The sequence below is a fragment of the Globicephala melas genome, chromosome 17, assembly GCF_963455315.2.
Source record: "Globicephala melas chromosome 17, mGloMel1.2, whole genome shotgun sequence".
Classification (NCBI taxonomy): Eukaryota; Metazoa; Chordata; class Mammalia; order Artiodactyla; family Delphinidae; genus Globicephala; species Globicephala melas.
Window position 1 is genome coordinate 7799823 of NC_083330.1, and position 27261 is coordinate 7827083.

At 47.9% G+C, this 27261-nt stretch overlaps 1 protein-coding gene across 2 annotated transcripts in view; it reads left to right on the forward strand.

Annotated features, from left to right (window-relative positions):
• The first annotated feature begins 6467 nt into the window (after positions 1-6467).
• The window catches only part of CLVS1 (clavesin 1), a 415580-nt gene continuing 394786 nt past the window's right edge, over positions 6468-27261 (forward strand). The window contains exon 1 of one of the 2 annotated variants that reach the window (XM_060287675.1): positions 6468-6788. The gene's annotated coding sequence lies outside the window, so the exon portion shown is untranslated. The remainder of the gene's footprint in view (positions 6789-27261) is intronic. The other variant, XM_060287672.1, reaches the window with a different exon arrangement.

Genomic DNA, 27261 nt, shown 5'->3' on the forward strand with positions numbered 1-27261 from the left:
TTCTCCTTAGAGTGAACCAGTTTCCCCATTACCAGCTACTAAAAATTCTGTACTCTCTCCATTGGTTTATAGTGCCACCATGATCATATATTAACTTCGTGTGTGTGTGTGTGTGTGTGTGTGTGTGCGTGCGTGTAATATTCCATTAGCCTCTTTGTTCTTGTACCAATATCACATCTTCCCCCCCTGTGGCTTTGTAATATACTTTATTATCTAGTGTGGAAAATCCTCTCTCTATTACTTTCAGGATGGATTTAGATGTTTTATTTTTCCATATACATGTTAATATAAGTTTAAGTTCCTCAAAAATTCAATTTCTAGTCATGATCATGATTGCATTGCAATCATGGGTTAATTTTAGAGACATTGACACAAACTATTAAATCATCGAAGAGCGCGGACCGTTTCCCTGTTGTTTTTCAGGTCATCTTCTATGTTCCTCCTCAAATTTAGTTTTCTCCACAAAAGACTTCAGGATTCTTAGACACTTCATAGATTTTGTTGCTATTATGAATGAAGGATTTTATTTTATTTCTCATTAAAATTTCTAGTTGGTTGGTTTCCGCTATTTAGTAGGTTGATCGCACTGACTAAACCTGGCGAAGCTCTTGGTTAGTTCTAACGGCTGGTTGTTGATTCGTTCAGCACCACCGCCCCAGGTGGGTGATCCTATTATCTGCAAACAATGCCAACTTATCACTCTAAAAAACATTTCCCTCCAGAATCCTATGAAAGCTTCCTTGCCTAAATCAGGGAGTCCTCTTGCACATCTCTCCTTTTCTTATTTAGTCTAATAACATTTGAAGTATACTTAACGACCACTCTCCTGCTGTCATTTCAGTGTACCTGTGAGCAACACAAGAATGGAAGAGCTGTCATTTACAGAGACGTAATTACTCAACATTATTAAATATAGGCTGCCTGCTGGCCTTTCTCTTTAGGATTCTTTGTTTAGTAAACACTTTAAAATTTAGTTAAGAAATAAAACGAGAAGACTAAAATTCAGAAACCTTTCAGAACTAAAGATGAAACACCGTTAATGACATCCCATCCCCATTAATTATCCCTCTTTCAACCTTCTGGGGATTACTAAATCTTTTCCTTGCTTTTCAAGTTTTTTGTTTAATATAGTCAGTAGACTACTCAAATCTAACCTGTTCTATAAAGGTTGGGTCAGTTTTTCCGAGTCAATTTCACATTCTATTTTTTTACGGGGAACAAATAACTTGGAACATTTTTTTACACTCCACACATCTAGGAGTGTGTGGTATCGTGGTTTATACTTGCATGGTTGTCCCAAAGTTGTTCTAAGTATTTGTTATGTCTTAGCTCATTTGAAAGTTCTGATTCCTTTGACTGAAATATTTGAGGGGAACTTGTCATTAGGTCCGGTGCTGGGAAAAATTGGAACGTGAATGAATTTCTATTTTATGCAACACCTATCTAACACTCCATTGCGAGACATACCCCAGAGACAGGAGTTCCAGGAGAAGTGTAGCCTGTGACCCTTCCCCTAACATCCTGAGCTTGTCCGAGCTGGATCCAACTGGAGGAAATCAAGCCCAAGCCTCTCAAGTTACAGATGAGGAAACTGTCTCCAGTCCCCACAGCGAGAGGCGGGTATCTACACCCAGGTGCACGAACTCTCACCCCAGGACTCCTTCCAGCAGCGCCCAAAATGGTCCACCTTATACCTTATACAAGTGGTTACCGCGAACAACACAGAGGGAGAAGGAAAGGGCGGATATATCCTAAATAATAACTAATACTCTATAATTTTAGGTAATTTTCTTTAAGATTCATATCAATAATAGACACAGATAATGATAGTTAACATCATGACTCCTTGCTATATGCATTTTATGCAAATTATCTCATTTAATCCCTACAAAAGCCCTAAGATACAGGTGCTTTAATTGTCATTTCTTTCTTTTTTTTTTTTTTTTTTGCGATACGCGGGCCTCTCAGTGTTGTGGCCTCTCCCGTTGCGGAGCACAGGCTCCGGACGCGCAGGCTCAGCGGCCGTGGCTCACGGGCCCAGCCGCCCCGCGGCATGTGGGATCTTCGCGGACCGGGGCACAAACCCGCGTCCCCTGCATCGGCAGGCGGACTCACAACCACTGCGCCACCAGGGAAGCCCGTCATTTCTATTTTATAGATGAGAAAACAGGACAGTAACGTCATGTAACTTGCCTAAGATGCCACAACTGGAAAGTGGCAGAGCAAGGACTTGAATTAAGGAATCATAAGTCTGTGTGCTTAACCATTACCCTACAGTGGGCATTACCTCCACTTTACAGCTATGGACCTGAGGTCCAGCCCAGCGTGGCAGAGTTCTTAGTTACAGCTCACAGCAACCGATTTTGGCTCGTTTAAGTAGGAAGAGAAAACTTATCAAAACGCATGACTCCAGGTTCCAAGAACACTGCATCCAGAGGCTCTCCAGGGAGCTTCCTGGAGCCTATCCATTGCCCCCTCTGTCCCACTGTGGAGCAGTAACTCCATTTCCTCTTTATAAACAGATTAATTACTTCAGCCCCAATCCCTAATACCCCCATCACCACACACACACACACACACACACACTTTTTTTTTTTTTGTCTCTTCATCCAATGGAGGAGGGTCATAAAATGTCCAGGTGTGAGTCTCAGCTTCAAGTACAGTGGAACCACCTGGAGGAAGCATGCTCTCCTTGTTTATTAAGACCTCTAAACAAAGCCCAGTGCTGTGGGATCAGAAAACAGAATGGTTCCAAGTGATCATGAGGTCATACCATTCCCACAATCCACCGTATTCACAGGTGGAAGCACCACGTGTTGATTGCTGGCTCAACACATTCTGTGTACCCTAAATCATTAGGTTGAATGGCCTAAACGCACCATTTTTGTAGGTCAAAAATGGTCGTGTAATGGCAAGATCATTTGGTTCAATTTAAGGGCAAGATTTCTTTTTTCTACTTTTCCTGTCACTAGAACTAAGTCTTTAGTAGGTTATTCTGCTGTTCTATAAGGGCATCTGCTTCTGAGAAATGGGCTACAGGGTAAAATCAGTGAGTCTCATGGACACCAGCCCATTGTCTGTCTTCTTTCCCTCAGAAGTAAGTGCTTTGGCGAGACGTAATTGTGTGTGAATGTGAGATACCATCATTAATCATTAATAAGATACCATCATTAATAAGACATCCAGGGCTTCCCTGGTGGTGCAGTGGTTGAGAGTCCGCCTGCCGATGCAGGGGACACGGGTTTGTGCCCCGGTCCGGGAGGATCCCACATGCCGCGGAGCAGCTGGGCCCGTGAGCCATGGGCGCTGAGCCTGCGCGTCCAGAGCCTGTGCTCCGCGACGGGAGAGGCCACAACAGTGAGAGGCCCGCGTACCACACAAAAAAAATAATAATAAATAAATAAAAAATAAGACCCCCATAAGACTGTGCAGGTCATGGAGGAAGAAGCATGGTAGGAAGAAAGGCAGATGCACTCCAAATCCAGAATCAGTGTTTATTCCAGTAAGGATGAATTGCTACCTCTTTAGTTATGGAAAAGATCCAGCGTAATTAACCAGCCACCAGGAAGCTGGCTGCTCCTCCTGGGGATGGTACCGTATTGACACTCAGGGTTAGTCACTGCTGCTGACAAGCTGGGTACTCAGCCAGGTGAGGACATGCCCGTGTTTTTGAGCCCTTGCTTAGCTTCGCTGGCGCCCTTCATGGCCACTTACTTCATGAACCTATCGAGTGAGCCCAGATGTTGACTGATAAAATAGGTCATCACATCCACCTTAGTAAAGAAAGCCTCCTCCATCGCAAGGGACTTCTGGTGAGTACTTACATGGCACTCTCTGTGCCTGTTCTTAGAGGCCAGTCCATATTCTTTCCCTAACCTGGTCACCAGCTCTTAAATTTTACTCTTTCCCATTTCCTTACCATATGGCTAAACAGTTAACCACTGCCTGTATAGACTGCTCAGCTCCAGTCTCCTTCCAGGTGAGACAGAGGATGAAAAAAAGTCAAAGTTATAGTGACTGGGAAGATTTCTTAGCCATCCTTCAAGGCCACCCCTGAGTCAGGTGTAACTCTTCAGCACTCTCTCTCTGGCTGACAGCAGCATATAGTGAGGAGAATTCTCCAGGAGGCCCAGGTGCAGGTTGAGGGAAGGGTCATAATACAGGAGGAGGGTTCAGACCGGGAGCGTGAGTCATCTGCTCATACAGTTTCCTTGTGCCTTCAGGATCTGTTCAGCCTGAATGATGGGTGCGTCTGGGAATGCCTGAATTTATGGCCAGGAGGATGAGATAAAACCCACTTCGTGATGTGCCTTTCAGGTTTACCTGGTGGTTCTAGGCTGAGATTTTTCAACACCCGTCAGAGTCCAGTAGCAATGCCTATTTCTCAGAAGAAAAATCATTCCTGCCAAACGACTGTGGCTCTGCTTCTCAAACCTGGAGGCCTCTGCCGTGAGACGAGGTGGAGCCTGGCTGAGTAGACCAGTGTGATGCAGAAGGGGAAAGAGAGATGATCTCAGTGGCCCTTTGGCACAGAGCCTTGGAGCCTGGTGGTGAAGTGTACTGCTGGCCGACCAGGCAAAACAAAACCTCAGATGTTCTCTACCTATTGAAGTAGAGAAAAAAGCATTGTGTTTTTGTTTTTGTTTTTGTTGATTATTACCCGCATAGAAAGTACCAGAGGCTCTGTTGACTTATTTCAGTAGAGAGAGACCACTTCTGGAAGAGTAGTGGCAATTAGAACAACCACTTTATTAACCTTATGATAATCCACTGTCATTCATTCTCCAAAACCTGTCTATCTGCAGCATCGCCCTGAGGTCTGTAACCACTTCTGGTTCCATTTCCTTTACCCATGATCATGCTCAGTCAGAAGCAACAGAAACTGACTCTGGCTGATGTATGTACTTTACAACCCCCTACATCTTTGGTGAAAGAACTTATCTCTGCAATTCTCCCAGAGATAAAGCATAGTTTGGGATTTACTGTTTACCAGGGCAGTCAGTATGCTTCAGGGATTTCCATCCAATTCATTGACCATAGTAGCCTTTGCTCCTTTTCTAAGAGAGAGCCAAAGTGAGGATTCTATGAATTGTTGAGATGACACACTTAGTAAAGGGTGGGGTGGGGGACGGGGGCGGGGAGCGGGGTGGGGGGTAGGATAAAATTTGACTGAATCTCCTGGGAGAGGACTTTGGTCAAAGGTCACTCTCCCAAATCTCCCTCTCTGACTGGAGGACTAGAGTGGTGTTCCGGGTCTCCAGAAGTGGGTGTTTTCTAAGACCACCAGCAGCCCAGCCTATAGAAAATGGCAACCCTAGTGCCATACGAATACACTGGCCTTCACTTAACCCACGCGTTTCTCATTGCTTTGACAAAGGGAGTGTTTTCTTGGGGCCTTCTTTGGAGACACGGCACATTTGGGGGAATATATTCCACTTATTCACTTACGATAAATCTGCTTGTAACAGTCCTGTCCCTCCAAACTTGAAGTCTTTGGATTGATTTTTTCAACTACATCAACTAATTTTGGGTATCGCCGTCTCATTCAGCAGGGACTCTCGATGAGTCAGACTTCAGTTGACTAAACAAATAAATAACTGAAACTGTTCCCAGCTGCCTGAGCTAACTCAGTGAACCCAGACTCTCCTCTATCAACTAAATTCAGTTTGATCTACAAATATGCACGTATCTCCTTGGTGTGGATCTTTGTGGAAGGTTCACGGGGGGCCAGAGGATTCCAGTGGATCCTCCCCAGATCCCCATTTCAACTCCCAGACTTTTACTCTTTCCTGATCAATGCCCTAAATTTTGCATAAAATACCTACTAAGGCTGTGAATTCAACTGGCAACGGAGTTCTTCGGCCTTCAGGACCCAGCTTTGAGTCTCGCTGTTGTCTCCCTCAGGCTTATCTGCAAGAAATGAGTTCATCTTAACTGTCATACAAGTCCCATGTTTTTCTGACTATGCTTTGTGCCAAGAGTTTACATATTTGAGCTCCACCCTTAGATCTTTATTTCCTTGTGGCCTTTGTACCATTGTTGGCAGGAGTCACCTGTCCCCCTGAAGCCTGCCCTGAATGGGCACTTAATTCGGAGGACCACAGGTCACGAATAACCATTTTGCCACCATGCATTGGACCTGACAGAATCAGATTCTTACCTGAACTTTTTTTCTGCTATCTGCCCCAACTCGGTCTGATAACCAATCCCAGATTTCCCTCATTACCTCGAGGTCTGTTTCCTATAACCACCTCTGGTTCCAATTTCTCCATCCGTGAGCATTCTTAGAGGTAAGCAGCAGAAACTTACTGGGGTTGATTTAAGCAGAAAAGAAACTCATTAAAAAAGATATTGGGAATCCCAGAGAATCTAGCGGGGTGAGAGAAGGCATAACACCACCAGATTACATCACAGGATCTATCAAATGAAAACCCTGTGGCTCTCATCTCCTAGTACCATCTGTCATGGCTCCCACCCCTGACACCACTGGGCACAGTCATGAGACAGAAGAACCAGCACTGTTGGATCTGCTTTCTCAGGAATGTCACTCGCTACAATTGTCCCTGTGCCAGAGAGCAGTCTGTACCTCCTGATATGAGGCACCACGGAGGATACGTTACCTCTGAAGATTCCTTCCCAGTGATGCGGGACCTCAGTCTAGTCATGAGGAAACATCAGGCAGAGCCAGATTGAGGACCATTCTACAAAATAACCGACCAGCACTCTTCAAAAATGTCAAGGTCGTGGAGGACAAGAAAAGACTGAGGAACTGCCACCAATCGGAGGAGGTAAGGAGATGTGACAAATAAATGCAGCATGGGATGCTGGACTGGGTCGCTGAACAGAAAAAGGCATCAGTGAAAAAACTGGTGAAATCCAAATAAAATCTGCAATTTAGCTAGTAGAATTACACTGACATTGGTTTCTCAGTTTTGATCATTGTATTATGATTATGTAAGGTGTTAACATGAGGAAGCTGTATGAGGAGCGTACAGGAGCTCTCTGTTATTTTGGCAACTCACCTGTAGGCCATCTAAAATCATCTCAACGTCAAAAGTTAAAACCAAAAAACAAACAATATTATGCCCTGTAATCAATGGCATGTTTGAATGGAGGGAAAATTCTCTGTTTTCTCCTCTTTAGTTGCTGTTTCCCTGAGTTATTACATCAGGGTTACTAGACGCCAGGGATCAGCAGAGAGAAGAGGAAGTTGGCAGGGGTGGGAGGGAGGGAGAAGTGGGCAAGAGTGGGTGGGGAAACCCCATGACAAACTCATGGGGAAGGTATTTTTAAGCAGACATTTGAGATGCCTTAAATTCTGCCAAAAAATGACTTGGTTTATGGGACTGGCATTGGAGGTCATGATTTATCAATCTGGGATTAAGAGGAAGAATACTCCTTGGAAAATAGTAACCAGTCTTGGGCACCCAAGCTAGTGTCTTATTATTTTTTTTTAAATAAATTTATTAATTTGTTTTTGGCTGCACTGGGTCTTCGTTGCTGCACGCCGGCTTTCTCTAGTTGCGGCGAGCAGGGGCTACTCTTTGTTGCGGTGCGCGGGCTTCTCAGTGCGGTGGCTTCTCTTGTTGCGGAGCACAGGCTCTAGGTGCAGGGGCTTCAGTAGTTGTGGCACTCAGGCTCAGTAGTTGTGGCTCGCGGGCTCTAGAGCGCAGGCTCAGTAGTTGTGGCACAGGGGCTTAGTTGCTCTGCGGCACGTGGGATCTTCCTGGACCAGGGCTCGAACCTATGTCCCCTGCATGGTCAGGCGGATTCTTAACCACTGGGCCACCAGGAAAGTCCCTAGTCTCTTATTTAGAAACAATTTTCCTTCTAATGACAGCTCTGGTCCAAAAGAAATTTCAGTGATGGTGGAAATGTTCTATATCTGTGCTGTCCTATACACATGTGGCCATGGAACACTTGAAATGTGGCTCATGTAATGGAGGAACTCGTTTCCAGGTAGACAGCCACGGCGACTAATGGCTCCCGTGTTGGATGGGGCAGCTCTAGTAACGAACTAGCTTAAGTCTTTTTTTTCGGTTGATCATGATATGGCTCAATACAGGCAAAGAGATATAATTTTAAAGATGTGTTTGTATGTGTGTAATCAACTACCGGAACCCTGAAGACATACTGAAATAAGGACTAGCTGAATGAACAGTTTTACAATTGGTAAATTGCTAAATCATGGAATTTCATAGCTAGAAGAGACCTTAGAGCTTGTCTGTTCCAACAGCCTCATCTTACTGCTGACAAAGGTGGAGACCACAGGGATCTATGTGACTTTTCTGGGATCCAGAATCAGGGACACCAGAGAGCTCCCTCATGAATTGCTTCTCCGTTACAGTTTGAATATCTACACAATGGAGGACTCTAAATAACATGAGGGAGAGCCTAATTCATTTTATAAACATCGCTTTAAATCTCTTCATGTACCTGAGCCACAAAATTAATTTTGACTATGATGAAATGGAAAAAAGAAGAGTCATTTAAAACTGTAATGAATATTACCAGAGCTACTTTCATAACCAGTTTACTTTCCAAAGATGAGTAGAGGATTTCTTGAATCTCAAGCCTTAAGAAAAGGCAGAAGATGGCAAACCACAATAAATTGGGTAATTCAGCAGAAAATGCAGAAGATGTATGTGAGAGTCTCCTTGTCAAGGGTGTCTCTTTGTCCTAAAATGACCAACACAGTTTAAGTCCCCTGTTGGGGCAAACATTGGGAAAACCACCCTCAAGTGGAAACATGAAATTGCAAAGATAAGTAACGTCTTCTCAACAAGTTTGTGTGTGACAGAGTCTGGTGTGGAGATATTCCAGATGTTTTTTGTTTTTTTTTTCTGGTGTGAATTTGGGGGTTTTGAGAGGCCCATTTCTTACAACTTTGCTTTTGGATTGTGAAGGCCGAAGCTTCCACCTGATCATCAAGGGAGACCATTCTGAGAACTTCCACGGTGGTGTGGGGAGTGCAGAATAACAGTATGACAGTGCAGGCAGTGTTGTCTGTCCACTCAATGAGCTACACCCCTCGCAGGCTGAGATGGGCGTCAGAAGTCTGTCCTTCTCCTAGGGGGCCTCAGCTGCCACATGCCTTTGTGGCCTGATCTCTGTCACTCTGGCATTTAAAGAGATGGATTCTCCACAAGTGCTCACATGTAAACACTGAGGAAGCAATGATCTGTCCAGAAGTGAGGAGAATCTGGACGTATTGGACCTTGGAGAAATTCTCTCCAATGTGGCAGCTTCGTAAGGGACTTTCAAGGGTCCTTTTGAAAATTTGTGACTTTGCCCTGAGAGTCAGAGATGGGGTCCCACTGGCTGATAAGCGTGTGTCATGTCCTGGTAATGATAACTATCACCGGCTAAGAAGCCACTGTGTTCTGAGCTGCTTTCTTTCAGCAAGTATGGTGTTAGGTTTATATGGTACACACTAGAGAGAATGAGGGCTGGTCCTTCCAAGCTGGCCCAGCTATGCCACTGTCCCCTGAAGCAAGCGCCTGGCCCCATCACGGTGCCTCCTTCTGTGTCAGAGAGAGGTAGGCCTCACCTTCATGGCCCAGGCTTTCCCCCTCGACCCCTTGGGTCTGCCTTTCTCTGGGCTGACTTCGCATTGGGGCCGACATCCTCCTTATGGTGGCTCGGGGCAAGGTTAGCTTCACAACCGCAGCAAAAAGAACTTCTCTTTGCAGCTTCAGTAATACTTCTGGAAGCCAGTTCCGTTGGCTTCGCTCACCTGGTTTGGGTCACAGGCCCATTCTCACACCAGTCCCTGCAGCCAGGTGAATGGGATGCTCTGACTGGCCAGTCCTGGAGCTGGAGCTGGAGCTGGGGCTGGGGTGCGTCCGCGCCCTGAAAACAAAGCCCCGGAACGGGGGTTGGGGAGGTGCCCCAGGGATGGTCATGCCCCTGCCGCGTGAAGAAAGGACAAGGGATGCTCGCTGCAAGCACAGCCCAGGCCAGCGCCTCCTGTGCGCCTCTGCTGTCACTACCGCTGGCCTCCCTCCCCCTCCTCCCCTCTGCCTCCCGGACTCCCATGACTCATGGCCTTGCAGCCTTCCAGCTTTCCCGCCTTCATGCCTCCTGCTTACGTCCTTCTCTGATTCCCTTTCCATCCCTTCTCACTCCTCTGTAGCTGCGTCTCCTTTAACAGCTCACACTGCAGTTCCCTGAAAGGTACCTGCTTGGGTTTGTAAGCATCTGGTCCAGAGCGTCTGTATGAAGCAGTGTGGTCATGTCAGGACACCTCACAGCCACCAACCAGCCTATAGCTCGTTTCTGTCAGGTCAGACCCCTTTCCCTGGAGTAATCAGCCAGGATGATGGAGCTGTGCTGTGTTGCAGATCAAGGGACCCATGGAGAAGCTACAGTCTGGCTTTTTTTTTTTTTTTTTTTTTTAATGTGGGATCCTCCCAGCCCGGGGCACGAACCCGTGTCCCCTGCATCGGCAGGCAGACTCTCAACCACTGCACCACCAGGGAAGCCCCAGTCTGGCTTTTTTCTCGGCACAGCGATCAGCAATCTTTGTGGTCTAGAGATTACGTTCAGTATTTTCTCCCACCATTATTTCTAGTATACGCTGTACAAACCTGAAACGACATTGGCTGAAAGAAAGATCTTTGTAGAGAGAGTGTTTTTTTTTTTTTTTTGGAAACCCTAGGTGATTCCACTAGAGTATATGTGACTAAATGGAAACTGGAAACCTAGCACCTCAATGACTAAAGGAAAATGGGTTTGATAAGAAAAGGTGAAAGGGGTTGAGAGGGGCTAAAAGGTGATGTTTCTAGGAAAATAAAGGTTAAAAAAGACATCGCTCAGCTATTCCACATGTACAGGGAGCGCAGAGCTTGGTGGACAGGTTTCAAAAGCAGCAAGAAACCACCTTATTAAACCAGAGTTGCCGTCCTGAGCAAAGCTTCTAAAAGCGTGTTCTTAGATGAGGTGACGGAGTCGGGGGGATTAGAGTTTAGAGTTTTACAGTTTGAGTTCTACAATATAATAGAAATGGGAAGCCCAGTACTTCTCTGATTTTATTTTAGTAAAAGAGCCTTCATGCTTTCTACCGTTCTCTCTTCCTTCCACCCCACTGTAATTCCTAGTGGGCCAGAGCCAGAGGGAGGCACAAGCCCCCGGTTTAAGGAGGCCCTCCCTCTCCCTCTCAGCCGCCAGCCCTGCACTTGCATGCACTTGCCGGACATAAGTGCCTTCTTAAATTTTGTGCCCTGGGCTCCTGCCTGTCTTATAAGAGTCCCGGCCCTCTTCAAGGAAGTATGGTGGTTTCATTTTCCCAAAAGCAATTTTTTTTGGTGGTTTAGATGAGATTAATCACTGTATCCTGCTCTTTCCGACCCAGGTTAGCATCCTCAAACTAAAAAATGAAGAATTTTGTTTGTAAGTGTGTGAGATAAAGAAGGTAAAAGTGCAGATTCTACTACGTGTAGGAAAAGAATCTTGATTTTATGTTGGCTCACTTTTTTTTTTAAAATTCCTGTGGACGATCAAAACACCTCCTCTCCTGGCTGGATCCCTCCTCAGGGCTGCTAGGTGACCGCTCCGAGCATGTTCACACCGGTAATCTGTTTCCTGTGGTCCAAGCACATCCCCAGACAGCTCATGTTCACCTGTCTTATTAATAATTGGCTGCAACCTTTTCAATTTTCCCCTCTAATAGGCTCGCAGAATTGTGTTACTTATCACGTTATGAGCTCAATTCTTCTCGATTTTTACATTATTCCTCTAACGCCTTCAAGTAAATTGAAGGACCACCTGAGTAACCTGAGGCTGATGAGGAAGGCTTTGAGGCCAGCACGGACCCACTACATACGGGGCCAGGATGTTCTCTGGAAACCTAGCTTAATTGTCTCTAGGCTGCTCCGCAGAAACACATCATGTGTGGCTTTCCTCCAGCAGTGGAAAAAAAAAAAAAAAGGCCCTGTGAACAAGTAAGTGTTTCCCCCAGAAAACAGTGAGACTGCATTACCCCTCATTTCCTCACTGAGTGGCACCATATTCATTCATTTATTCATTCATTCACTCTTCTGCTTCCTGAGAGGCCTTACCTTCTGAGTTGAGCGTACCTCATAACTGTAAGCATGATTCCTTCTCATTTTCTAGGAACATATTCCAGCCTTCTTGCCTCACTAGAAATAGTTATGTCCATTCAGGAAGATTCTTCTTCACACATTTATTCCCGGAGGGAAAATCCCTAGAAACTCTGACTTTGGGGTGTCTATTTTCAAGACTGTTGAAAAATAACTGCTTTTTGATTAATAGTTGTGAATCGTGTGAAAAGTATCAAATGTCGGGATTGCAGCTGTGGGCTGAGGTGTTGTGAAGAGATGGGGCACTTTCCCTCTCAGGGTTTCTCCTGGCCCTGGGGTTTTGCCACCATTAGGGAGTTGCTGGATGCGGGGCTAGCTGGCTGGGAGGCTGGGTTCCCAGGGGGCACTGCCTGGCGAAGTCCCCAGTCTGGTCTCAGGCTTCTCAGGTCAAGAAATGATTAGTTAGGTCACCTGGAGTGGTTGGCTTGGAACTGCTTCTCGCTTAACCAAAACCCACAGGAAACTGACATGTCAGCCCTAAGTCCAGCTAATTCATATGTGATGCAAAATCTACCAACCACATGGTCAAGAATACCTACAACACGAGGCCGCCGACGTCTGTCCTTCTTGCCTCCATCTCTGGGGTCAGGAGTCTGTCCCAGAGTGCATAGTATTACTCATCGGTCAAGTCATCCTCTTCCCCCTTCCCCCCGACAATTCTGGGGAGACAGTGACAATTTCTGGATCTAAAAATCCCCGTGCTGATCATTTCAAGTTGAGACTGGGTCCCTTCATTCCCTCACTGTGATGGGCCCAAGGTCTTCTTTGGTGACTCGATGTTACCTTCCTGAGAATGTGGGTTCGTCCCTCCGTGACACCGGGCCTCTTAATTTTCTGCAAGCCGCACATTCACTGGCTACCCCTGAGAGCCTGTCATTTCTACAGACAGCTGATCATACCTCATACACCAAGGTTCCCCATGTCACAGAAGGCCTTCCTGAAGGGCTGAATGAGCCCCGATGTTGCTTTCATGAAAAGACAATTTTCACGTCCAACACACAAGAGAAATCACTGATGAAACCAGAGCAAACGGAAGGTTCACTCTGCCTGCCTCAGCTAACTTCAGCGTCGTTTAAGTATAACAGCAAATGCACGTTACACAGAAGCTCAAGGTTCGAAAACTCCCCCCTCAACACACACACGCACACACGCGCACACGCACACACACACACACAAAGTGAACCAGTGAAACCAAAATTGTGTACTAAAAGACACAAAAAGAGTGCATATAATCTCTCTCGCCTGTGTTTTCACGATCAGGTTTGGATGTTACAAAATGCTCCTAAAAATCTCAATTTGGTCTGAATATTTATATTTAAAAACCCCATCTGATAGAAAGTTAGATGATGTCTCACTTATGCTCTAAGTAACGTGCCGAAATGCACATCAATGCCGGTCTGTGTGGGTAGGTTTTTCTTGTTAAAACTCTGACAACAGGCAGAGATGATTGATAATAAGACCAACTCTAGGTTGTTTCTCTGCATCCCACCTTCTCATCCCCTCCCCCTGCAAGTACAGGTCGGCTTTCTTTCACAAACATGAAGACTCAAAGTAAAAAAAAAACAGCACTGGTTAGTCAGAACGCTCTCCTCACTGGAAAACCACCATTGGAGGGGCCAGGAAATGACAATTTTCAGCCTCCTGTGGTACGTGAATTATAAACCATACACAGTGTCATGTGAAACCAGGGAAATTCATATATTTCAGGAAAATCTCTCCCTCCCCTGGGCTTGTGTTTTGTTCCATGTGAATCGAATTCCTGTATTTTCCTATGGAGCATCTATGGTTCCTGCCGGAGGAAACAGAAAACTTCAGTTCTCTGAAGGGAAGCTACTGCATGTGCAGCTACGGGGCTTTGCTGGAACCCGGCCGCACTTCCTCAGTAGGACTTGCAGGTTTATCCCAGCTGTGAAAGCAACAAAAAGACTAAGGACATTTTCCTCACTACAGAAAAGCTGTTTGCTTACTGTCTGGAGAAACAGCAAATCCTTAAGTGTAAAGGCACTCCAGCAATTTAGGGATAAGTCAGCCCCTCCTCTTTTTGAATTTTGCCTTTCTCTCGGGTGAGGGCTTCTTCTGATTTATGCAAAGATTTAGAAGTACAGTTGTCCCTCGGTATCCAAGGGGGATTGATCACAGGGTATCTGCAGATCTTCAAGTCCTTTATATAAAATGGCACACACACATGCACATCCTCCTTTAAACTTTAAATCATCTCTAGATTAGTTATAATATCTAATACAATGTAAATGCTATGTAAATAGTTTCCTGCATGGAACAAATTCAAGTTTTGCTTTTGGGGACTTTCTGGAATTCTTTTTCTCCCCTAATATTTTTGATTTGAGGTTGGTTGAACCTGAGGACGCAGAACCCGTACATAGGGAGGGCCGACTGTACTAGAAGAATAGGTCACTGGGTTTGTGGCTACATCTGGCTCCTACTATTGTGAAATAAAACCACGTTCTGCTGGTTTCCTTAGGTAAGAGCAGAAATGACTGGATGGAATGCCCGTCAGCCCATGCTATTTGAAGAGACATAGTCTGAATCCTCAAATACTTTGAAACCTTAAAAAAAAGTCAGAAATAGTAGGAAACATTGCATCTGAAGCCACAGAATACTTAATGTTAACCTGTATGGCTGGAATAAGTGTGCAAGATGATGTATTCATCTTTGATGATGTATTTGGAAATAGCACCCTTCTGTAAATTCAAATTGTTCAGAGTCCCTTTCCCATAGAATCCAGTTTGGTCTTAACATTTCTTCATGATCACGTGTGTTTGTCATTTTGTTTTTGGCTTCAGTCAAAGCTAGCGACCTGAAACAGTCATTGCCCTATTTCAGCTGTAGGACTTCTGGCAAGTTATTCAACACCCCTGTGCCTCAGTTTCTTCATTTATAAAGTGAGGGTAATAATAGTATCCTCCTGTGAGAGTGCTTCTCTGTTGATTAATTTAACAAATACCACTGCACGTCCCCAAAACACCAGGTGTGGAGGATGCATCAGAGAGCAACACTGAATGTGCGTCCCTGTCCTTCTGGCTTTTGTTGCTCAGGGAGGGAAATGAACAAGTAAGCAAACAAAAAATAAGCAATTTTACATGATGTTAAGTGTTATGAAGGAAAATAGGGTGATTTGATTGGTTTGAAGGAAGGTCTCCATGAGGTGGAGGCATTTAAATTGAAGAATGAACAAAATCAGCCAGGCAAAGGCTGGATATTTCAGGCAGAAGGAGAAGCATGTGCAAAGGCCCTGAGGTGCAAGAGTCTTTGAAGGCTGAAGAAACGGAACACTGGACTCTTGGTTGGAGAACAGTGCTGTGGGCTGCGAGGGGAAATAGGCAACAGGCGGGTCCAGGTGGTGCCGGCTTGTGGGCCAAGGGAAGCAGTTGGAGCTCAGTTCCTGAGCACTTTGGGAGGCCATTGGAAGACTTCACTCAAGAGCGGCACTTGACCTCATTTACATTTTACAAAGAGCTCTCTTGCTACTGCCGTGTGGAGTGGAGGCTGGGAAGGGAGTGGAAGTCAGGGTTTTCTCTGTAAGGATTAAATGAGATAATGAATGTTTAGCAGTTGGTGCAATAGTTGACACATAACTGCCCAGTTTACATGATTGCTGTTATTCATGACTAGCAGTATTAATAGTAATAATGCTTCAGTTCGGCATCATAATCTGATGCTATAATTCAACATGTGCACCCAAAACGAAATGTCTTCTCTGATTTCAGTCACCACAACGTCAAAAAAAGTTAGGTCAGGAGTTGGGCGGTGAGTTTACTAGCCTAGCTGGGTCTCGAACGTAAAGCCGATTTTGATCCCTAAACAGTTTACTGTTGTCCATATAATGAGTTGCATGTGTTGAGGGCAAACTTTTGTTTTTTATAAATTTATATTTTATTTTGGCTGCGTTGGGTCTTCGCCGCTGCGTGCAGGCTTCCTCTAGTTGTGGCGAGCAGGAGCTACTCTTTTTTTTTTTAATTAATTAATTAATTTATATTTTATTTTTGGCTGCGTTGGGTCTTTGTTTCTGTGCGAGGGCTTTCTCCAGTTGCGGCGAGTGGGGGCCACTCTTCATCACAGTGCGCGGGCCTCTCACTATCGTGGCCTCTCTTGTTGCGGAGCACAGGCTCCAGACGCGCAGGCTCAGTACTTGTGGCTCACGGGCCTAGTTGCTCCGCGGCATGTGGGATCTTCCCAGACCAGGGCTCGAACCCGCGTCCCCTGCATTGGCAGGCAGATTCTCCACCACTGCGCCACCAGGGAAGCCCGAAGGCAAACTTTTTAAGAAGGAAGTTTGTAAAACATTTTTCACTAATTAAATTACTATACCAACCTATAAAAGAAGACACTCCTTGAAAACAGTTGGTTTTCCAGAAACCCTAACATTAACTTCTGTGAGGTTTACTTCTGACCCGAACCAGGACATGTTTGGAGAGGACGTCTTTGGAGAACGAGCATTTCTGTGCTAGAGCTCAAGCTTTGAGAAAGGGTCTTTGATGGCTACAGAAAATCAGAATATACGTTCTCATTCTGCCTGCTGTCTGGTGGGCTTTTAGCTCCTACTGCCATCTCCTCCCCTTCCCGGCAGTGCGACAGGACTGCTGGGCGCTGAGTAACTCCGTGTACCCCCCAGGGCTTCTCTAAGCCTCAGTCTTCTCATCTGTCAAGTGGTGGTGATAAGTGCTTCCAGAGTGTCTGACACAGGAAAAGAGCTCAGCAATTAGCCGTCGAGGTGATTCTTGTTATTTGAAGACCAAAGTGCCCACTCCCCCTTATTTGACCTATTTAATTCCAGGTAAAAAGGATAGTTCTGGCATTCCAGGTGGAACTGCTTCGGTTATCAGAACATTTGAGTGATGACCTTTGACATTTTATCTCTGACCCTAATTTGACCTTTGAGCTAGGAGGAGAGCTGGAAAGAAGCCCCCGGGGAACTGGTCCCAGCTGTCGAATCTAGAGTCACAGACTGGCAGCTTTGCGAGAGGTGGTGGCCTCCAAACCCTGCTGGAAATTACACGTGTAAACTGGGAGTTTCATAAGCCGAGGGGTCTGGGGTTTCCAGTCCCCCGTGCTCCCTTGTTCTAACTGTTAATGATTACCTTTGCGGTGCTCTAATGCTCAATAACGATGCTGCGAACGCACGCGGCATTCTCAGGCACAGGTGCCAGCTGGTACCTCAACGGGCAGCTGACCGCCTGGGCGCTCTCAGGCGAGTTCCCCCGGGCCCAGCCCCTGCCGGCCCGAGCCAAACAAAGGCAGCCCGACCTTCCCCCGTCCACCCCGCCCTCCTCGCGCGGCCTTAAGGAGGCCCGGTCCCTCCTCCCAGCCCTCTCCCCTCCCCCGCCCCTCTTTCGCCCTTCCCCTCGCTGCCCTCCCTCCCACTGGTGGTTTCTTCCTGCAGCAGAAATCCAGGAAGCCGTCCCCCACGTTTCCTCTCCGCACAATTTTCTCCAGGGCCTAACTCACACCCGACTCGGCTTGATCTGGAGTTCCCTTTTCTCTGCCCCAGGAGAGCCCCAACTCTGCCGTTCATTTCTGGGAGTAGGGCTTGCTAGAGAAGGTTGCTTAGTTTTGAGTCTCATGGTTGACCTTTCATCATCATCATCAAAAAAAAAAACTTACTGAAGACAAATTACCGAAGAACAAATGTGAGGCTTCTCTCTCCCTCCCTCCCTCCCTCCCTCCTTCTCTCTCTCTCTCACTCTCTCTCTCTCTCACACACACACACACAAAGCCCCTTTACACATTCGTCAATAGAGCAGCCTTCCGCAGGCAACATCTGCAGGATGAGTCGTTTTTCGGTGACTTTAATCTCCTCATTCACTGTGTCTGCGGTGCGGGTTGCAGTGCTGAAAGGCTGTAACAGCAGGCCGATTTGGCACACAAACAAATTTAAATGTGAACCGGGGGATGGGCTTGCCCACCTTATGAAGAGTGGTTGAAATGCTGCCAAAAAACAAAACAAAAACAAAACAATAGGTGGGGTTGGTGAGGGTTGGGGGACCCGGCTCGCAGTTCCTACGCAGGGCGGAGGCTCCTTTAATCCCGCCAGCCCGGAGGCTGCCGGGGTCACGGCACAGCTGCCCCGCAGGAAGGCCGAAGGGCGAGCAGGGGCGCACGCGGCCTGGCGGCGGGGCGCTGGGCGCGGCGCGGGCCCAGGGGCCGGGGCTCTGCGCCCACCGAGGCCCCGCCGCCGCTGACCTTGACTTCTACCCCCGCCGCCGCGGGCGCTGGAGGAAGGCCGGGCCAGATGGGCGTCCCGCGCGTGACGCCGCCCTCCCGGCCCCGCACCTGCCCCGTGCGCCCCTGCGGTCCCCCGGCCCGGCCCGCGCTCCGGGGGTCCCGGCGAACAAAGGCGAGCCTGGCCTCGGCCGGCTCGGGGGGCTCCTTCCCCCCAGGGCCCCGAGGGGCATCGCAGGCCCCGGCGACCCGCGCGCCCGGACCACGGTGTCGCCCGCGCCCGGCGGGTCCCTGGAGACGGACCGCGCGGTGACAGGCCTGAGGCGGCTCGAGGGATCCATAATTTATGATGTTGCTCTTACCAATCCGGTTTGGGGTTTCACAAGCGTTGCCTGTTTTCTTTCCCATTTGTTGCTTCCGTCCGTCCTTTCCGAGAAAATGCCTCCCCCTTCCTCTCCCCAAGACAGTAGTTACCTTACAGACTTAATGTGATAAGAAAGCAAAAAGTGAGTGTCTCCCTGAGGGATTGCTCAGAGGGGGTGAGAGGAACGCAGGTAAGGGGGCGGGGCTGAAGAAGACGGCTGAGTCCACCGCGGACCTTCGACTACTCCTACCCCAACTATGTAGGAAAAAACCTTATTTCCAGAGAGGTGGGGTGAGGCGTTTGTGCTGAGAGGCAGTGAGAACAGATGCTTTCCCTCCCCTACCACCAATCATTTTCCTCATTTATAACTATACCTTTTCGCCCTGATTTTTTTTTTTTTTTTAGCACTGCAGGCCTGCAAAAAATGATGTGGGGTGGCAGGAAGGGAAGGGGTTAATTGCTCCCTCCCTGCACCCGGACCAGACTGATCCCTGACCCTGCGGGGGGCCAGAATTACCGCAAAGCAACCTCAGGTGCTCCTAACTTAGGATACATTGGGGGAGCCTTTGGCAAAGGATGCTTCTGTCCTGAAAACTCCTTAAATTGCTGTAGTGATTGGGGAAAGATGTATGGATTTTATCACATTTTAAGTGCAACAAATGAGTAAAAGATAGGGACAACAAAGGACCCCAAACTAAGTTGGGAGAAGTCTTTTTTCTTTCTTGAAAAGAAATTTATTCTGGGTCCCTTCTTTTCCTCATTTGGACTCAGTGTGGCTAAAGTGGACTTGGGACCAGAGAGCAGCTGTTGCCAGTGCTTTTGCTGAGGCTGGAGCCTGCAAAGACTTGAGTGAGAGGAAGTCTGAGCAGGTCAGATCCACCCGTCTGGATTGCTGCACATGCCCAGAGGCCCCAAGCCCAGGGCTGCTCCCATCCCTTCCGCGGCTGAGGAAGGAACGGGCCTAGGAAGAGCTGTAAGCTCCAGAGCCTGCAGATGGCTGGGTCATTTTGCGGTTTACGAACAACCAAGTCAGGTTGAAGCCACAGTCACTGTGGTTCCAGGCAACCACGATTAGTCACACACAGTGAGTGACCCAGTTACGGCACACCCTCTTTTAAAAGGACATCAGTCCACGTCTTGCTAGCTTGATTGCAGAAACGGTCCGTGGATACAAGGAGGATGAAGACTGCAAGGGATGGGGAATTGAAACCTAGGGTGTAGGTTCCTCCTACAGGCCAGGAGTTGGGTTTTCTGAAAAGCAGCAGATCTGGGGTGTGACTTTTAGGGCAAGTAGAATTTCACTGAACTTTGACGAGAGAGTGCTTTCCAGGTCCGGTATGGCCTTCTGTGAAGGGAGGCAGGGAGAGAAAAGTGCCTCCGAGTTAGCTCCTGAGTGCTGACTTGCCTTATAGGTTCCTGACCACCTGTCAGATGAAGGTGGGGAGACAGGAAGAGGAAGAAAAGCCCTGCATATGGAGGCTTGTGTGGGGTTTTGCTTTTTAAAAATAGCATTTCTTTTTACCACAACGGCATAGGAACTTGTAAACACAAATCCCCGACAACAGTAAACAAATTAGTCTAGGTTCTTCCATCTGAAAAGTAAATAGAGCAAGTGTCTCTCTGTCTCTGTCTCTCCTCTCTCTCGCTCTTTTTTTTTTTTTACAAAGGGAAAATGCAAAACAAAAATGCCCCCTCCTCCTAAAGGCTTGGTGAGTGTCCAGGAACAAACAGTCTTTTATTCGAATGGTCTCCAAAAGTTCATAAGCAAAAAACAGTGTCCGATGTCTGGTTACCCACAATACAGTCTCTGGCTGCATAGTGAAGCTTTTCTGTCCTGAACTTGTGATCTGCTATCAGAGTCCTTTAATTTCTCCGAACAGAAGGCTCTTTGGGAGAAGAAAGCTTGGGGCTGGGGAGCAACGTTGGAATCAGTCTTTTTTTTTCCGTTTGCTCTTTTCTTCCAGTCAGCGAGTAGTGCTCGAATTCTTTTGATCTTCCGCAGCATCTTAGTGAGCTGAGGGCCAGGGAAGGGTTAAACCAGGCCACAGGCAGGTTTCCCTGCTGCCCTATTTTACCGGGGTGGAGCAGCTGGCCCAGCACCACCTAGGAACTCTTCATAAAAAGGCGCCGCCCTACTCCTGATGCCCTTTATCTCCTTGGGAGATTTTCCTTTTACAGCGCCGTTTCATACCAACTTCAGTGATGACTGTCTTTTTTAAAGTCATAGGTTCCCTTTAACCAAGGGGAGTTTACAGATGTTCCCGACATTCCGAATGTAGTATCTGATGAGATGAAAGAGGCAAAGGAGGAGGGAGAAGATGGACCATCCTTTTGAGGGATGGGCAAAAATAATTATTTGTAGCTAAGTTGTAATTGCTTAGAAACAAATCATTTGTAACATTTGGCCACTTGTTGTGGGTGGAAGCTTCAGTTAAATGAATTCAGTTTGATATCCTTTCACTGAGCAGCCTTGATCCCAGCCAGGTGCTTTCCTAGGTGCTGAGGATACGGAAGGGCAAGGCAGGCCGAGGCCGTGCTCTCGCGGAACTTACATCCTATGGGGGAGCGAGAGCTAACAGGTAAATTTTTAAATGACTTCTGGCTAGGGATGAGAGCTTTGAAAATAATACCACCGGACAGAGAGACGGCCTCTCTGAGGAGCCGATATTTGAGCTGAGATCAAGACACAAAAGGGAGGCAGCCATGGTGCCACTTGGGAGAAACAGTCCAGGCAGAGAGATGCAGGAAGTCTGGCAGGAGCTGCTTCAGTCGCAGACACAGGGAAGGCGCAGGTCACAGGGCTGGGGAGAAGCAGGGGGTGGGGGGCGCGGAGGCCCAGGGTTCCTTCACTTGCCGCGTGCACAACTCCAGGGGGCGCTGTCCTGACCTGCAGCCTGCCTGTAACCGGTGTCTGCCCTGAGTCACTTCCACAGGCAAACCAGCAGGCCTGCTGAGCTCAGACGATGCCTCTTTACCTGCGAATCTTCTTTGCTTTGCCTTGAAAGCCGGCAATATTGATTGAAAGCAGAAGACACAGCTGTTGCAGAGCAAAAATCCATTGTCTGCAGTGGGGGGGGGGGAGGTGTCAGAGGGTACATCTTGAGGAGTTGGCCAACTGGTGGGGACGGGCTTGGGTTACGCAGTTCTGAGGGGAGAGACCCGTGACCCGTGAACCAGGACCAGTGTTTCCCCTTGGGAGAGACTCGTGCCGCCAGAAGCAGCCCCCTCAGACCTGGGTGTGGGCCTCCTGTCTCAGGTGCCTGCCATCCAGCCCCCCAGGTCTGCTTCCCACTTCTTCCAGAGGCCTGGGGTGTCCCTCCTCACTCACAGGTCTGTCCCAGCAGCCAAGGGCAGATTTGGTTCTTTTCTCCCATGAAAGCATCAAGTCACCTCTGAGTTCCCTGGAAAAAGGGCCCATCTCTTTCCTTCCTTTCCTGCTTTTCTGATTCCTAAATTTAGATTTCTGAATGGTGGGCAAGGCTTTTCCAGTTCTTGGGTGGAATGTGGAGGAGAGGAAGAGATAAAAGAATATTAAGTGAGGCAGCAGGAAGCCCCCAGCTGAGGAATGAGGCAGGACAGCCCCTCTGCCTCACTCCTAGGGCTCTCAATTCACTTGTAAGCAAACTCGGAGGCTCCTACAATTGACTTTTTCTTTTTTTATGGTCACCTCCCTCCCTCACCCCCAGCCGCGGGCCTCAGGCAAGTCCCTCTCAGGGCCTCCACCTCGCTCCTGGGTTGTAGGGCCTTTTGCCACTAGGGCTCTGGCAAGTGGATGAGCTGTTCCCCGTCTCTGCCCTCACTGGCTCCGTGGCCACTGGAAAGCACCCATCCTGGCAACCCTGGGGCTGCATTTCCAGTAGGGGAGGGGGAGAGGCAGCAGCCAGCCCAGCAGACGCCGGCCACTGTCTCAGGGCTGTGGCCCCTTCTCAGACCTCTCTGATTCCCTCCCTGTCCTGGCCTCACTTAATCAGAAGAGTGTCTAGACTTCTGTCTCTTTCAGCTTCAATGCCCATGCACAATAGAGACTTCTGTTTTGTTCTGTCAAGTGACTTAGCGTCACAGAACACCGGCATGTCCTCTGTTCCCTATTTCCCTTCCTCTTTCAAGATCCAGCTCTGAGTTCCATGACGATGGGTTTGAATCTTACCTCTGCCTTTTTCTGTCCACCTGACCTCGATGAGTTGTGTGATTGCCCGGCATCTCAGCTCACTTGTAAAATGAGGATCATGATTGCACCCCGCCCAGAGAGCTGCTGCAAGAGTTAAACGAGCCCATCGGTGAAGACCTCCTTGGAACATGCCTGGCCCGTGGCCGGGGCTCAGATACATGACGAGCGCTGAAGGTCGCAAACAACTCCTTAAAGCCTCTCCTCCCTTGGCTTTGTCGCCTCGCACTACGTTTGGGATGCCTCTGATCTCGGCCTGCTCTGGCTCCTTGAAGTCCTTCTCCCAGTCTCCCGTGGTCGTCTTGATGTCACCTGGGGAGTACCTGCTGGTCCTGTATTTGTCTCACACTGTTGAATCTCCCGCATCCATCCTGCAACTACCGACTCTACACTGGTCACCTCCGAATTGGCATCCCCAGCCCTCTCTGCAGATGACTTCCTGTGACTCCAAGTTCCACTTGGACTGCTTGTGGCATCATAAACCCAATCTACCTAAAACCCAAGTGACCACCTTCCCTCTCCGACAGAAATCCTCTCCCAGCCTCGGGATGTATGACTCCACCCTGGGAACCATGCTGGTTCCACCTTCTCCTGAACACCCTTCCTCCCGGCTGCTGTCTACTTCTCTGAGGCTCTGGGTCTGAGGCATCTTCATCCACAGTGACTCCACCTGATAATCTCTCTTATTTCCTTTCCAAGACCACCACACACATCTAGCTCTGAGCGCGTCGTGTCTGTGATGTTTTGGTTGCTACCTCCCTGCCCCCAGCCTCCAAGCTCTCCTGTCTGATCTATCCTTCCATAGACTGTTTGGTCCCCAAGGCAGCCTGTGGGAGAGAAAGAACAGCCTGATCTGTTACATCAGCCGTCTCTGTGCGAGGACTCAGTTTCCTCATCCAAATGATATGCTCCTGCACACGTGTAGGGGAGATGTTTTGGTTTATGTCCACCGTAAGTTTGATGTTAGGAGGAGAGACTTCTGGAGAGGGCTGTGAGGTTGATTTGCATGAAGATCCAAGAGAGTCCTGGGTAAGGACTCACCATAAGGGCAAAGACAGTCAAATTGTAATCAGAGGAATGAGACTATAATCTACAGCCTAGTGCAACAAGGGAGGAGAAATTTCAGGTGCGTTAATGCTCGTAACAGTAATCATTATTATTAATGTTCTTCTCTGGCCTCATCTTGCACCTTCCCTTTCAGGACTTGTATCAGATCCTTAAAAGGTGTAAGCTGTAACAAAAATGAGTAGAAGGGCTGGTTCACTAAAATATCTAACAATATGTTGTTATGAACCTAATCCATTCATTCCTCCAGTCCTTCCTAAGCGTGCACTCTGGGTTCAGCATTGGGGATACACCTGCATGGAGCTTACAGTCAAGCAGGGGAGACAGATAATGCAAATGAGGAACGACCAAGAAGGTTGGTAAGTGGTCAGAGTGGTCAGAAGGTCTCAGGACCACATATTGGGGTTCCTTCGCCTTGAGTTTAGAGTCAAATGAGGCTTTGTGGAGGACACGGAGTCTAAGCTGAGACGCCACAGGAGAGTCGGAGTCAGCCAGGTAGAGGAAGAGTTCTGTGCAAAGGGGAACGGGGTGCACGAAAGTCCCTCAGGCAGAGAAGCACAGCATTTTTGAGGAACTGAAAGAGGTTCAGCCTGGGCAGAGCGTGGGCGGGATGCTGAGAGGCAGGACAGGAGAGGGTGCATGGCCAGGGCATCGTAGGCTGAGCTCAGGAGTTTTGATTTTACCCTACAAGGGAAAGGAAAGCCACGAGAGTGTTTTAAATGCTCGTGTGTGTGTGTGTGTGTGTGTGTGTGTGTGAGCATGCACGCGACCGCGCGCAACAATCAGACTTCAGCATTAGACGTATGGGTATAGGACATTGCTGCAGATACCAGCAGGCGATGGAGCCTGGACTAGGGCAGGGCAGTGGAGGGGCAGAGAAATGGGTGGATCTGAGCGATATTTGAGAGGACTGGTAGCAGGGTGAATACAGGAGGCAAAGGAGAGGGGAAGGTCGAGCTAACGCCTAGGTTTCTACTTGAACAACTGGGAGGGTCTGGGAACACATGGGGAAATGCAGGCGGGAAGTGGATGTGTTTGCTTGTGTGCATGCTGGGTTTGAGATTCCTGAGAGACATCCACAGGGACCTGAGACTGGGGACACTGGTCCTCGCTGGCAAGTTGAGACAATCACTTGGATAATTTGTGTGTTTATTTCTGTTGTAGTCTGAGACCTTTTGGTTGTAAGGAAAGAAATTTAGTCAAGCTAGCTCAAATAAAACGTGGAACTGTTAGCATACAACGAGCTTCCTGGGGCGCGTTTCTCACGGGACAGCTGTGAGGATGGGCACAGCTCTTCTGGGCAGCACAGGGCGGCGTGGCCACTGGCGCCTTCGTCTCTGCCTCGCTTCCCACTGGCGGACCAGCCTTCTCCACTCATCTGAGAGGCCTCCGTCCTCCACATCTGTGCTCTTGATGGAGCTCTTGCCCCACAGGCCAGCATCTGAGCTGAAAAGCTTATTATCGTTACACTTTACCGTAATTTATACATCTCTTCTATTCAGATTCTTGAGAAGAGAGGATCTGATTGGCACTAAGAAGTTAATGGCATGGTGGCTTTGGGTCAGGTGACCATCCTTGGTGCAGGCAGTGACAGCAACGTGAGTGTGTGTGAATCCTGATTGGCGTCTCACTCTGATTTCCTCTGTTTGGCCCAGAACAGGTCGCAGATGGGGCAGTGTTTAGTTGGAACCATATTTATTTCTACCAAGTTACAAATATACTCCAGGCAAGAGCTATGTCCATTCAACTGTACTCTGAGATGTTAGATTTAAAGCAGGGCTAATGAGGCCAGGCCAGAGGTTTCATCCTCACAAGAGTCAATTAGCCTTACTAACTACTGTGGCCACCAATTTCACCCCACTCTTGGTTTCCCACCTGGGTCACCAGGGAGAATCCATTACTAGACAGCCAACCTAAAGGATTCTGTTTTGAACCATTAGATGAACTTGGCAGGGGGTAATGCTTAATAGGCACCATTAGAATATTTCATGTTGGACAATTGTTGGATTCTAGAATGAACGTTCCAGATCCAGCTAGAATAAAACCAGTCCAGACCCATCTCTCTTCAAGGATGGTATGTGAAAAACATCTCTCTAGTTTCAGATGAAATGGCAGTCAGCAGCTTCAAACAATGACGGAAACCAGAGAATTCCTTCCACAGGTTTTTTGCTTCAATACCACCCCACCGGTTATTAGAGTCAGTAATTCTGAGAAAAGTAAAGTGTAGTTACTGGTTGGAGAAATTTGAAAATATGCCCATCAACCTGTTTACCTGAGGTCATCTGAGAGCAGACACACAAATTTCAAAAATTCCATTTGAGAATACCGCATCCTGCAATTGGGGAATGTTCTACAGTGACGCTAAGTATACGTTACTGGACGTCTGCATGGAGTTTTACCAGCCTTACCTCTACCATGAGGCACTTTCTGTGCACGGCCTGTGCTTTCTTTTCAAGATGACTTGTACACATACCCGCACTCCCTGCGACTCCATGGAGAAGAAGCAGGCTGTCGAGAAATTCATGCGTGGGCTCTGGCGACCTCTTCCCCCCTGGTGACAGGAGTTTGTGCCATGTTGATATGACACCCCGCCCTTTGTGTTTCAGTTGTAAGCCTGGAGAGGGCAGGGATCTTAGTTCTTCTGTGTGATGGCTTTTCATCCACACTCACACGTCTGCTACGTGGGCTTAGTCACACAGGAGAGGAGAAGATTTCAACCACCAAAGCTCTTGGGCTGCTTTTGTAGCATCTGAATTTTTTTCCTCCAAAGGCTTCTTTTCTCCTCTTTGTAAGTCAACCACACAGTCTGCGCTCAGAGCTTGTGCTGGAGGCCTATTTGAGCTGCTGTTCGATATCGTGCTTGCTTGTTACCGCACCGCTGGCATCAAATGTCCTTACTGATTTGTTCCCGATTGGTCCAACCTGGGACAGGATTGGCTTCGTAGATGGGACATCTTGTGGTTTGAAATAGGAGATTTGTTTTAACAAACTGCTTGTAACCATCATCTGTCCCAGGGAACGAAGCAAAGGCAAGTTGTGAATTTCTTCTTGGTGGCCTCTCTGGGGGCTCTTCTCACTTCTCCTGGTGTCCCCTGCCTAGCATTCTCTTGCCTCTTTCTCCCACTGCCTGCAAACAAAAACCCCCAAACAATACTCACTGAACTCTCAAATCATTCCCTGGGCCCCTGAGTCCGACAGAACTGTGTCATTCTGGCTGCTGATGGAGTGGAGGGTGTTGGAAAAAAGTACCAGTGTGCAAGTTAAGGAAAGGGTCAGAGAACTGAAAAGATGGCAGCTGTATTAAAGGGCTCTTCTGGGTTGGGATTCTCCTTTTAAGCTATCCAAAGGCATAAATTAAGGACCACAAACTAGAAGATGTGGCAAATGAA